Raw genomic sequence first — 14,212 nt, 5'->3', positions numbered from 1 at the left:
TTTTTTATGTAGTAGAAAGAAAAAAAATGTTATATAAGGCAAGGAATATCCTAGAAACAACTCACAGACCATATGAAGGTCAAAACAAGGAAGACCAATAAGTGAAAACCTCAGGCCTCCTTAGGAAAAAAAAAAACAAAAGAAAACAATAAGTGTACAGCACCCTCTCAGAATGGAGTGCCCCTAGACCTTAAAGAGGATAGCCTTGAAGCAATCTTTTCTATTTAAAAATCATTATGTTTAATCTATACACACCAAGAAAATTTTGATTATTTCCATGTTACATTTTGTTTTACATGTACTTTATACTCATTATAACTAGTAAGATTTCAATGCATACTATCAAACCTGTAAAAAAATCAAGCACTGAAAATATATTCATATAGTTTTATGTCAAAATTCCTTTAAAAATCTGTACCTGTATCTCTGTTATTTTAAAATAAAGTTGTAAGAAAAAAGTATTACATTGAAAAAAGATATCAAGTTAATTATATTCACCATATCTCAGAGTCATGAAACACTACAAATATAAAGAACATAGAAGAGAACAGGCGACCAATCTACAGTTTTGTACAAATGCACTATATATTCTCTTAGTATGAAAGCATTCATTATCCTCCAAAAACCTGAAAAATGTCACCATTTTATATGCTTGCCAGAGAGTGATTATAATTTTTTCCCAAAGGAGAAAATACTTCATACTTTTGCCTTTCTTTATATCTAAACACCCTCTCCCTCAATTACACTCATCTGAAAATATTATATCTATCTCATGACCACAATCCAGAAAATATCCCACATGTCCCAGCCATCTACATAGCAGTTAATTATCATTAGAAAATACACAAAAGTTTTGCTACTTAGGACCCTGGCCAAGCAAAATTTGGACAAAAGCTGGCTGTACAAATGGCTGTAATTCCCAGTTAGTCATCATAATTTTTAGAACAGCAGACTATGTGCCTATGCCTCTCATTCATACTGCCTGTGGGAGAGCCTGCTCGTGTAGTCTGCTGCAGAGTGTACTGTGTGTCGCCAAAAGCCATCTAATACGGATACCCCACTGCGTTTCTGCTTTGTAGCTGCTTTCTAATTAGAGTAAAGAACATCAAATTGAATGTTGTTTATTGCCTAGTGTTGGAAATGCCTCCAAGTCTTTAAAAATATTATTAGAGAAACAGTCTCTATTCGTAGTGCTTTTATACAGCAACAACAATGTGAATGCAGCTAACGCTTTTGAGCTATTTCTTTTTGGCAACCTCTTTAAACTACATGCCAAGGCTCTATCCATGTTGTCTTCCTTAATCTGCACAAGCATCTTTGAAGTTAAGCATCATTACTGGTATTGTACAGATGATGGAAAGCAGTCAGCAGGATCAGTGCAATACAGTCATTAAATGGCAGAACTATCTGTGACCCCAAGACTGGTCTGACCTCCAAAGGCATACACTGTACAACCTCATTATCCTGACTTCACGCTTTGTAAAGCATAATATGAGGTGATGTATGAACTGCTTCAGTTGGCTAATTCTAAATTATGTGGAGTAGATCACTGCAGTCTTATCATCTCGAAGATAATAAAAAAAACAAGCTTTAGAAGGTGAACTAAAAAAAAAAATCAAGATTTCTTACGGGAGAACATTAAAGGCTTTAAAAACATTGAGATTTGTATATGTAATGGTTCAGATTTTCTGTTTTGATTTATTTCATAATAAATCTACTGAATTAACCAAAAACTTTGGGGAAATGAAGTGACTTGCCACCATGTCAGACATCATCAAACCACATATTCTGTTCTCTTGAATGTATCTTCTTTAAGGGATAACCAACATCTGGTTATTAAATTTAAAATTAAATTAATTTAAAATTTTTTTAAAGAATTCCCTAGTCACAGCAGCAGTATGCAAGATCACAGAACCACTTCTGGACAGTGGCTAGGCTGTTGCTGGGCTATAGACATTTAAACACACAGAGATAAACTTATGTCAGCATGTTATCAAAGGGTAATTCCCAGAATTTCTGTTAAACAAAATCACATATTATGTATAACAGTGTGATGTGGTGCCCAAAACCACCCTCTGCTCAGAACCCATTATCTTCAATAGCTTCTATTCCTCCTTTCAAAGATATGAGTCAGGTTCCTTAATGAGGAATTATGCATGACTGTTTAGCAAGATAACTATCCTGTTAACAGATATCATCTACATAGTGAGCATACAGCAGGGCCACACATACTGATCCCTCAGCCCCTTTTTTGCTTGGTGCTTAGGAATTAAGGAGCCTGGCTGTGAGCTTCTGAGGTCAAATCTGCACTAACTCAGGAAACCTTGAGGTCAGACTGCAATTTTTGTCTTGAAAACTCCTATTTCTTTTTTCAAAGATCAAATCCATTTATACTTGGTGACAATATAATTGTATATATATATATATATATATATATACACACACACACATATATATATATATATATATATATATATATATATATATATATATATATATATTCTTGATGTAGGGTAATTTCTTCAAATTCTCTATACCAATATGGAAATCATATTCTTTAAATATTTGGTATATTTGTATGAAATATGCATGCTTGGATTTAGGTAAGCACAAAAACACTTCTGTATTTTTTCCAGTTTATTAAGAATTCCTTAGTGATAGATTCTAGGGGTGTGTATGTGTGTGTGTGATATCTAATATAATGTAATATTGAAATATCGCAATAGAGATATTTATCTATTAAAATTTAGGCTATTATTCAAGTATGGGATGCAAATGTATACCACTTTATTTCAGCACTTTGCTACTTATTAAATACATGATCATTAGAGATAAATTATATGTAAGCCAACACATTTTGCTTATGCCTTCATTATTTAAAATTAATTAAGAATAGTACACAAACAACTCCGTTTGGAAATAAACAATGGACTGTATGTGCTCTGAATGAATGCTTTCATGCTATTGAAGTTCAAATATTGAAGTCCTCACTAATATGATAGCAGTAAAATGAGCCTAGGAAGCCAAGTAAGTCTTGGGAATATTTTTTTTAAACAACATTATTTTACAAAACAAAGATAAATGTACAGAATTTAAGCATTGTTTGCATAAAATTATACAATACATTTTAGTCAGTACTTTTTTTCAGATTTTAAAATAATTTTTACATAAAACTGTATAAATATATTTTTTAGTCAGTACTTAATTTTTTAAAGGTTTGATAGTATGCATTGAAAACTTAATAGTTACAATGAGCATAAAGTACATGTAAAACAAAATGTAACATGGAAATAGTTAAAGATTTCTTGTTGTATAGAGATTTTTTTTTGTTTTGTTTTGTTTTATTTTCTTTATTTCTTGGACTTCATAGAGTCTGTGAGTTGTTTCTAGGGCAGTGTGAGCCTCTGGGGTTAGCATCCCATTATCAGTGACTGAATATTATGTCTGTTCTTTTGTGACTGGGTTATCTCACTCAGGATGATATTCTCTAGATGAAGCCATTTTCTTAAGAATTTGGTCAAGTCATTGTTTCTGGTGGCTGAGTAGTATTCCATTGTGTAAATGTACCACAATTTTTGTATCCATTCATTTTCTGAAGGACATCTGGGTTCTTTCCAGCTTCTGGCTATTATAAATAGAGCTGCTATGAACATTGTGGTGCTTATATTTTTGTTGTGTACTAAGGTGTCTCTGGGGTATATGCCCAAAAGATGGAATAGCTGGGTCTTCAGGTAATACTATGTCCAATTTTCTGAGGTATCGCCAGACTGATTTCCAGACTGGTTGTATTAGTTTGCAACCACACCAACAGTGGAGAAGGGTTCCTCTGTCCCCTCAACCTCGCCAGCATCTGTTGTCATCTGAGTTTTGGATCTAGGCCAATCTGACTGGTGTGAGGTGGAATCTCAGGGTTGTTTTGATTTGCATTTCTCTGATGGCTAAAGATGTCGAGCACTTTCTCAGATATTTCTCAGCCATTCTATATTCCTCAACTGAGAACGTTTTGTTTAGCTCTGTACCCCATTTTTAATAGGGTTTTTTGATTCTCTGGTGTCTAGCTTTTTGAGTTCTTTGTATACCTTAGATATTAGGCCTCTATATGATGTGGAGTTGGTATAGATCTTTTCCCATTCTGTTGGCTGCTGGTTTGTTTTCTTGACAATGTCCTTAGCATTACAGAAACTTTGAAACCTCATTAAGTCCCATTTGTTAATCTTTGACCTTAGAGCTTGAGCCATTGGTGTTTTGTTCAGAAAATTTTCTCTTGTGCCTATTTGTTCTAAAGTTTTCACTACTTTCTCATCTAATAGTTTCAGTGTATCTGGTTTAATGTGGAAATCTTAATCCAATTACACTTGAGCTTTCTACCAGGAGATAAGAAAGGGTCTATTTTCATTCTTTGGCATGTTGAGTGCCAGTTGGACCAGCACCATTTGTTGAATAGACTGTCCTTTTTCCATTGAATATATATGGCTCCTTTGTTGAAAATCAGGTGACCATATACATGAGGGCTCATTTCTGGATCTTCTATTCTATTCCATTGATCCACATGCCTATTTCTGTACCAGTACCATGCAGTTTTCAGCACAAATGCCTTGTAATATAGCTTGAGGTCAGGGATAGTGATTCCCGTAGATGTTTTCTTGTTGTTGAAGATGGATTTCGCTATTCTAGGTCTTTTGTTGTTCCATATGAAATTGCACATTGATCTTTCCAATTCCATGAAGAACTGTGTTGGAATTTTGATGGGGATTGTGTTGAATCTGTAGATTGCTTTTGGTAGGATGGCCATTTTTAAAATGTTGATCTTTCCAATCCATGAGCATGGGAGATCTTTCCATTTTCTGAGATCCTCCCCAATTTCCTTCTTTAGAGGTTTGAAGTTCTTGTCATACAGGTCCTTCACTTGCTTAGTTCGAGTGCTTCGAAAAATAAACTGGAGAGAGCTTACATCAGCAACCTGACAGCACAGCTAAAAGCCCTAGAACAAGAAGAAGCAGCTATACCCAAGAAGAGTAGACAGGAAGAAATAATCAAAATTAGGGCAGAAATAGACCAAATTGAAGCAAAAAGAACCATTGAAAAAATCAACAAAATTAAGAGGTGGTTCTTTGAGAAAATCAACAAGATTGATAAACCCCTAGCCAGACTAACTAGAGGGCAAAGAGAGAGTATACAAATTACCCAAATCAGAAACGAAAGTGGCGACATAACAACTGAAATTGAGAAAATTCAAGAAATCGTCAGATCCTAATACAAAACTTATACTATACAAATTTGGAAAAATCTTGAGGAAATGGATGAATTCCTAGACAGATACAAGATCTCAAAGTTAAACCATGACCAAGTAAACCATCTAAATAACCCTGTAACACCTAAAGGAATAGAAGAAGTCATCAAAAGCCTCCCAACCAAAAAAAACCCAGGTCCAGACAGGTTCAGTGCAGAATTTTATCAGACATTTATTGCGGATATAACACCAATACTCTCCAAACTATTTCAAAAGATAGAATCAGATGGAATGCTACCCAACTCCTTTTTTGAGGCTACAATAACCCTCATACCCAAACTACACAAAGACCCTACAAGGAAAGAGAACTTCAGACCAATCTCACTTATGAACATTGACGCAAAAATACTCAACAAAATCCTTGCAAACCGAATCCAAGAACACATCAAAATGATCATTCATCATGACCAAGTAGGCTTCATCCCTGGGACGCAGGGATGGTTTAACATAAGGAAATCCATCAAAGTAATCCACCATATAAACAAACTCAAAGAACAAAATCACATGGTCATCTCACTAGATGCTGAGAAAGCATTTGACAAAATTCAACACCCCTTCATGTTAAAAGTCCTGGAAAGAACAGGAATCCAAGGTCCATACTTAAACATAATAAAAGCAATATACAGCAAACCAACAGCCAACATCAAACCTAATGGTGGGAAACTTGAAGCAATCCTACTAAAATCAGGGACTCAACAAGGCTGCCCACTGTCCCCCTACTTATTCAACATAGTACTGGAAGTCCTGGCTGGAGCAATTAGACAGCAAAAGGAGATCAAGGGGATACAAATCGGAAAGGAAGAGATAAAAACATCACTCTTTGCCGATGACATGATTTTGTACTTAAGTGACCCCAAAAACTCCACCAGAGAACTCCTACAGCTGATAAACAAGTTCAGCAAAGTGGCTGGCTAGTCTGATCCTTGGAAGAGGATAAATCTGAAGCATACCAGAGGATCCATTGCATTCAGAACATTTGAATGCTAGCTAGTCTCCTCCCCAGAAGACACCATATTCTGAAGTATATCAGAAGATCAGCTGCACTTAGAGCATTTGATACCACATCCTGAGGCATTAATATTATCTGCTGCCCAGGGTGTTTGGTACCACAGATGGAGACACCCCAGGAGATCCACTCTACCCAAGATACCTCTGCTTATGGGATTCCAGGAGTACCTCTGTACACAGGGCAACTGGGCAACTGATACCACATTCTGAAGATATCCTGTGGGCTCAGTGGCACTCAGGGTAACTGACCCAAAAAACTGAAATGGGTAACAAAAGCAACAGTCTATAGCACCATAGAGAAGCTTCACACAGAACATCAGTTTGACTGCTCCTCTGAAGAACCAACAGTCTGAAGTCTTCCAGAGTGATTTCCTGCAGCCATGGCTGAAAATCAGCAGCTTCTCTGCCCCTCTGAAAATGGTCCATCTGGAAGGCCCTATCAGAAATCTGCTACAGCCAGTGCAGCATGCCTACAAAGAGACATGTAGAAACCCAGGGACAAAAAAGGCAGACCACAGAAAGAGTCAGCCAAATGAGTAAACACCAGGAATAACCAGATGGCAAGAAGCAAACTCAAGACCATAAGCTACAGAAGCCAATATATGTGGCCATCTTCAGAACCTAGTTCTCTCACCACAGCAAGCCCTGAATACACGAACAAACCTGAAAATCAGGAAACTAAACTAAGATACTATGTAATTAAGGTAATAGAGTTCTTTAAGCAGGATAATATTAGCTTACTGGAAAAAAAATACAGGAAAACACAGGTTAAAGAATTGCATAAAGTGGTCTAAGAACTAAAAGTAAAGGTAGAAAAAAATAAGGAAAACACAAATAGAGACCAACCTGGAAATTGAAAACCTAAGAAAGAGGTCAGGAATTACAGATGTAAGTACCACCAACACAATACAAAAGATGGAAAAGAGAATTTCGTGTATAGAAGTTACCTTAGAAGAAATTGATATAACTATCAAAGAAAATTCAAAACATAAAAAAACCTAATAACCCAAACCATCCAGGAAATTCATGAAACAATGAAAAGGCCAACTCTAAGAGTAATTAAAGTAGAGAAGAATGAAGATTCCCAGCTCAGAGGACCAGAAAATGTCTTCAACAAAATCATACACAATAACTTTCTCAACCTAAAAAAAGATATGGCAATAAAGGTACAAAAAGCCTAGAACACTAAACAGATGGGACCAGAAAACAAAATACTCTTCTCACATAATCATCAAAACACTAAACCCACAGAACAAATTAGGAATATTAAAAGCTGTAAGAGAAAAGGGCCAGGTAACATACAAAAGTACATCTCCTAAAATTACAACAAACTTTTCAACAGAGACTATAAAAGCCAGAACATCCTGTTCAGATGTCTTGCAGGCACTAAGAAAACACAAATTCTAGCCTAGGCTACTATGCCCAGCAAAACTCTCAATCAACAAAGATGGAGAAAACAGAATATTCTAAGACAAAACTAATTAAAACAGTATCTATCTGTCAATTCAGCTCTACAGAATGTCCTAGAAGAAAGACTCTAACATAAGGAAGGTACATACAACAAAGAAAAGATATTAAGCATCTCACAACAAAGCCAAAATGAGAGAACCACAGCACATAAAGCCTCTAACAAAACCAAATATAACAGGAACCAACAGTCATCTGTCTTCACTATCTTTTTAATATCTTTTAATATTAAAGAACTAAACTCATCTATAAAAAGACATAAGCTAACACTGTATATACAAACAAGATCCAGCCTTTTACTACATACAAAAAACATACCTCAAAAACAAAGAGCGATAGTATCTCAGAGTAAAAGAATGGGGGAAGGTCTTCTAAACAAATGTTCGCAAGAATAAAGCTGAAGTTGCCATTCTAGTATCCAATAAAATAGACCTTCAACTATAAGTTATCTATAATGATGAGGAAGGACACTTCATATTCATCAAAGGGAAAATCAAACAAGAGAAAATCTCAATTCAACTCTAAATATCTAAGTCCCAAATTCAAGGGCACCACATTTGTAAAGCTTTACTAAAGCTCAAAATATACATTGAACCCTACACAATAATAGTGGAAGTCTTCAAAAGCCCACTTTCACTCATGGAGAGGTCATTGAAACAGATACTAATGAGAGACACAGTGAAACTAATAGAGGTTATGAACTAATTGGATTTAACAGATATCTACAGAACATTTCATCCTCCAACAAAATAATACCCCTTATTCATAGAATCTTAAGGTACAGTCTCCAAATTTGACCATATAATTGGTCACAAAACAACCTTCAACCAATACAAGAAGATCAAAATAATCCTATTCTCTCTATCAGACCATCATGGCCTAAGATGGCCTTCAATAACAACAAAAACAACAGATATCCTACATACATGTGGAAACAACAAATTTCTAGTTAATGATAACTTGGTCAGGGAAGAAATAAAAAAAGAAATTAGACTTTCTGGAATTTAATGAAAATGATGGCACATCATACATAAAATAATGGGACACATTGAAAGTGGTGCTAAGGAGATATTTCAAAGCACTAAATATCCTGGTAAAGAAAGCAGAGAGATCTTACACTAGCAACTCAACAGCACACTGAGCTATAGAAGAAAAAGAAGCAAATACACCCAAAAGGAGTAGAAGGCAGGAAATAGTCAAACTCAGCATTGAAATCAACCAAATAGAAACAAAGACAACAATACAAAGAATCACCAAAACCTAAAGCTGTTTCGTTGACACAACCAACAATATAGAAAAACACCTACCCAAACTAACTAAAGGGCCCAGAGGCAGTATCCAAATTCACAAAATCAGACATGAAAAGGGAGTTATAACATCAGAAACTGAGAAAACTAAAAAAATTTTCAGATACTTCTACAAACAAAACTCAACAAAACTGAAAAATCTAGATGAAGTAAATGATTTTTCTAGACAGATATCTCATGTATGAATGTTGATGCAAAAATTCTTGCTCTCTGAATCCATGAACACATCTAAACCATCATTCACCATGATCATAAGGCTTCACCTCAGAGATGTAAGGTTGATTGAATATATGGAAATCAATTAACATAATTCACAACATCAACTAACTTTAAAAAATCACATGATCACCTCCTTATATGCAGAAAAAGCATTTGACAAAATACAAAACACCTTCATGTTAAAATTAATGAAGAGATCAGAAATTTAAGGCTCATACCTAAACATAGTAAAAGCAATTCATTGCAAACCATTAGCCAATATCAATTTAAATGAAGAGATACTTGAAGCAATCCCATTGAATTCAGGGACAAGACAAGGGTGCCCACTCTCCCCATATTCAAAGTGCTAGTCAGAACAATACGACAACAAAATAAAGCCAAGGGAAATAAATTGGCTGAGAAGAAATAACGTTATTATTATTTGCAGATGATGTGATAGAATACATAAGCGATCCCCGAAAAAACCTGCTATAAAACTTTTCCAGCTGAGAAACAACTTCAGGGGAATGCCTGAATATAAAATTAATTCAAATAAATCAGTAGCCTTCATTTATACAAATGATAAACACTCTAATCTGAGAAAGACATTAGAAAACAACTACCTCACAATAATCACAAATAATATAAAATGTCTTGGAGTAAAACCAAACAAGTGAAAGATCTCTGGGACAATAACTTTAAGTCTCCCAAGAAAGAAATTAAAGAAGAGGAAACCTGGACCAGCATTTCCCAAAGGTTAAGGCCTGGTGAGAAAAAGATCCGAGTAGCCAGGGAAAGAAAGATCTCTGCCGAGTGTGCACAGAAAGCATGCCCCTGCCCTGCCTGATCCAGGGACCAGGAACCCAGCATTGGGAACTCTGTTCCCACCCTGCGGCTTTGGGGCACAGGACAGGGCTTGGACCATCCAGCACCTGGACCAGCGGAGATCCAGGGACACAGACCAGGTACAAGGGAAAGGCAAGAACATATCACTGACAACAAGATGGCAAGAGGAAAGCGAAAAAGCATATCCCAAGGAAACCAAGACAACCTGGCAACACCAGAACCCAGCTCTCCCATCACAGCAAACAGCAGAATGCCAAACACTCCAGAAAAAGAAGATGCAGACCTAAAATCATACCTCAAGATGATGATACAGATCCTTAAACAAGAACGGGAGGAAAAGCAAAAAGAATCAGAAGCTTTTAAAGAGGAAACAAGAAAAACACTCAAATAACACAAAGAACTAGAGGAAAACAGAACCAAAGAGATGAAGGAATGGAAGAAGAAATTTAAAACGGAAATTGACACAATAAAGAAAACACTAAAAGAGATAACCCTAGAGGTATAACACCTAAAAAAGAAATCAGGAGTCACAGATGCAAGCTTTTCCAATAGACTAAAAGAGATGGGAGAATCTCGGGGGCCGAAGACACCACTGAAAACATAGACAAAACAGTCAGAGAAGAAGCAAAACCCAAAAAGCTCCTAACCCAAAATGTCCAGGAGATCCAGGACACAATGAGAAGACGAAACCTAAGGATAATAGGAATAGAAGAGGGCAAAGAATATCAACTAAGAAGCACAAAATATCATCAACAAAATCTCAAAAGTAAACTTCCCTATCCTTAAGAATGAGATGACCATGAGCATAAAAGAAGTCTACAGAGCTCCAATTAGAGTGGACCAGAAAAGAAATTCCTCCCGACACATAATAGGGAAAATGCCAAGTGCCCAAAACAAAGAAAGAATACTAAAAGCAGTAAGGGAATAAGGTCATGTAACATATAAAGGCAAACCAATCAGAATTACACCCGATTTCTCAACAGAGACTATGAAAGCTAGAAGATTGTGGACAGACATCATGCAGACCGTAAGAGAACATAAGTATCAGACCAAGCAGCTATACCCAGCACAACCCTCAATCATCAATTTACACAATATCTGACCACAAACCCAGCACTACAATGAATTATAGGTGGAAAACCCAATACAAGGAGGAAAACTACATCCTAGTATAAACAAGAAAATACTTAAGCAAAAAAACCAAAAGAAGAAAGACACACAGGCACAATTCTACCTCTAAAAGTAAAAATGGCAGGAAACAGCAACCACTATTCCTTAATATCTGTTAACATAAATGGACTCAATTCCCTAATAAAAAGACATAGGCTATCAGATTGGATACATAAAAAAAACCCAGAATTTTGGTGCATACAGGAACCTTATCTCAGAGACATAGACAGATACTATCTCAAAGTAAAAGATTGAGAAAAAAAGAAAAAAAAAAAAAAAGAAAAAACTTCCAAGCAAACAGTCCCAAGAAGCAAGCTGGAGTGGCCATTCTAATATCAAATAAAGTACATTTTCAACCAAAATGTATAAAAAAAGCTAGAGAAGGACACTTTTTACTCAACACAGGGAAAATTTGTCAGGAAGAACTCTCACTCTATAACATATATGCTCCAAATACAAGAGCACCCATATTCATAAGAAAAAAACCCACAAAAGCTCAAAAAATAAATTGCATCCCATACAATAATAGTGGGAGACCTCAACACCCCACTCTCGACAATGGACAGATCATGGAAACAGAAACTGAAGTACGACACAGTAAAACTAGTAGAGGTTATGAACCAATTGGAATTCATAGATATTGACAGAACATATAATACTGAAACAAAAGAATACACCTTCTTCTCCGCACCTCATGGCACCTTCTCTAAAATTGACCATATAATCAGACACAAAACAAGACTCAATAAGTATAAGTAGATTAAAAAAAAAATACTCCCATGCATCCTATTTGATCACCATAGTCTAAAGCAGGTCTTTAATAACAACAAAGACAACAAAAAGCCCATATACACATAGAAACTAGCCAATACTCTATTAAATGATAGCAGGGTCAAGGAAGAAATAATGAAAGAAATTAAGGATTTTCTATAATTTAATGAAAATGAAAACACAACATACCCAAACCTATGGGATGCAATGAAAGCAGTACGGAGAGGAAAACTCATAGCTCTGAGTGCTTCCAAAAAGAAACTGGAGAGAGCATATACTAGCAACATGACAACACAATTGAAAGCTCTAGAACAAAAGGAAGCAGATACACCAAAGAGGAGTACACAGCAAGAAATAATCAAACATAGGGCATAAATAGACCAAATAGAAACAAAAAGAACCAGTGAAAGAATCAACAAAACCAAGAACTGGTTCTTTGACAAAATTTACAAGATTGATAAACATATAGCCAGATTAACTGGAGGGTAAACAGTGAGTATCCAAATTAACAAAATCAAAACTGAATGTGGAGAAATAATGACTGAAACTGAGGAAATTCAAGAAATCATCAGATCCTCCTACAAAAGCATATACTTAACAAAGCTGGAAATCTTGGAGTAAATGAATGAATTCCTAGACAGATACCAGATACTAAAGTTAAACCAGGAGCAGGTAAACCATCTAAATAATCCCACAACACCTAAAGAGATAGAAGTAGTCATCAAAAGCTTCCCAAACAAATAAAAACACAGGCCAGGATGAGTTCAGTGCAGAATTTTTTTAAACATATATTGATGACCTAATACCAATAATCTCTAAACTATTCCACAAAATAGAATCAGATGGAACACTACCTAACTCATTTTTTGAGGACACAATATTCCTCATTCCTAAACCACACAAAGACCCTACAAGTAAAGATAACTTCAGACCTATCTCAGTTATGAACATTGATGCAAAAATACTCAATAAATTATTCAAGAAATTACTTTCAAACTGAATCCAAGAACACATCAAAACACTCATTCACCATGATCAAATAGGCTTCATCCCTGGAATGCAGGGATGGTTCAATATACGAAAATCCATCAATGTAATCCACAATATAAACAAATTCAAAGAAAAAAAAAAAACACATGGTCATCTCACTAGATGTGGATCAATGGAAAAAATCGAAGATCCAGAAATGAGCCCTCATATATATATGGTCACTTGAGGTTTGACAAAGGAGCTGTAAACATTCAATGAAAAAATGACAGCCTCTTTAACAAATGGTGTTAGACCAACTGGCACTCAGCATGCAGAAGAATGAAAATAGACCCTTTCTTATCTACTTGTACAAAGCTCAAGTGCAAGTGGATCAATGATTTCCAAATTAAACCAGCTACATTGAAATTATTAGAAGAGAAAGTAGGGAAAACATTAGAACACATAGGCACAGGAGAAAATTTCCTAAACAGAACACCAATGGCTCATGCTCTAAGGTCAAATATTGACAAATGGGACTTAATGATATTGCAAAGTTTCTGTAAGGCTTAGGACACTGTCAAGAAAACAAAACGGCAGCCAACAGATTGGGAAAAGTTCTTTACCAACCCCACATTAGATAAAGGCCTAATATCCAAGGTATACAAAAACTCAAGAAGCTAGACACCAGAGAATCAAACAACCCTATTAAAAATGGGGTACAGAGCTAAACAAAAAGTTCTCCATTGAGGAATAACACATACCTGAAAGCGTCTAAGGAAGTGCTGGACATCATTCTCTGTCAGGGAAATGCAAATCAAAACAACCCTGAGATTCCACCTCACACCAGTCAGAATGGCTAAGATCAAAAATTCAGATGACACCACATGCTGGGGAGGATGTGGAGAAAGAGGAACACTTCTACATTGTTGGTGGGGTTGTAAACTGGTATCACCACAGTGGAAATCAGTCTAGATGTTCCTCAGAATATTGGACATAGTACTACCTGAAGATCCAGATATTCCACTTCTGGGCATTTACCCCAGAAAAGCTCCAACATACAATAAAGACACATGCACCACAATGTTCATAGCAGCCCTATTTCTAATAGCCAGAAGCTGGACAGAAGCCATATGTCCTGAAATAGATGAATCGATACAAAATTGTGGTATATTTACACAATGGATTT

Source organism: Micromys minutus, assembly GCF_963924665.1.
Source record: "Micromys minutus genome assembly, chromosome: 6".
Taxonomy (NCBI): domain Eukaryota; kingdom Metazoa; phylum Chordata; class Mammalia; order Rodentia; family Muridae; genus Micromys; species Micromys minutus.
Note: the sequence above shows the minus strand (reverse complement) of the source record.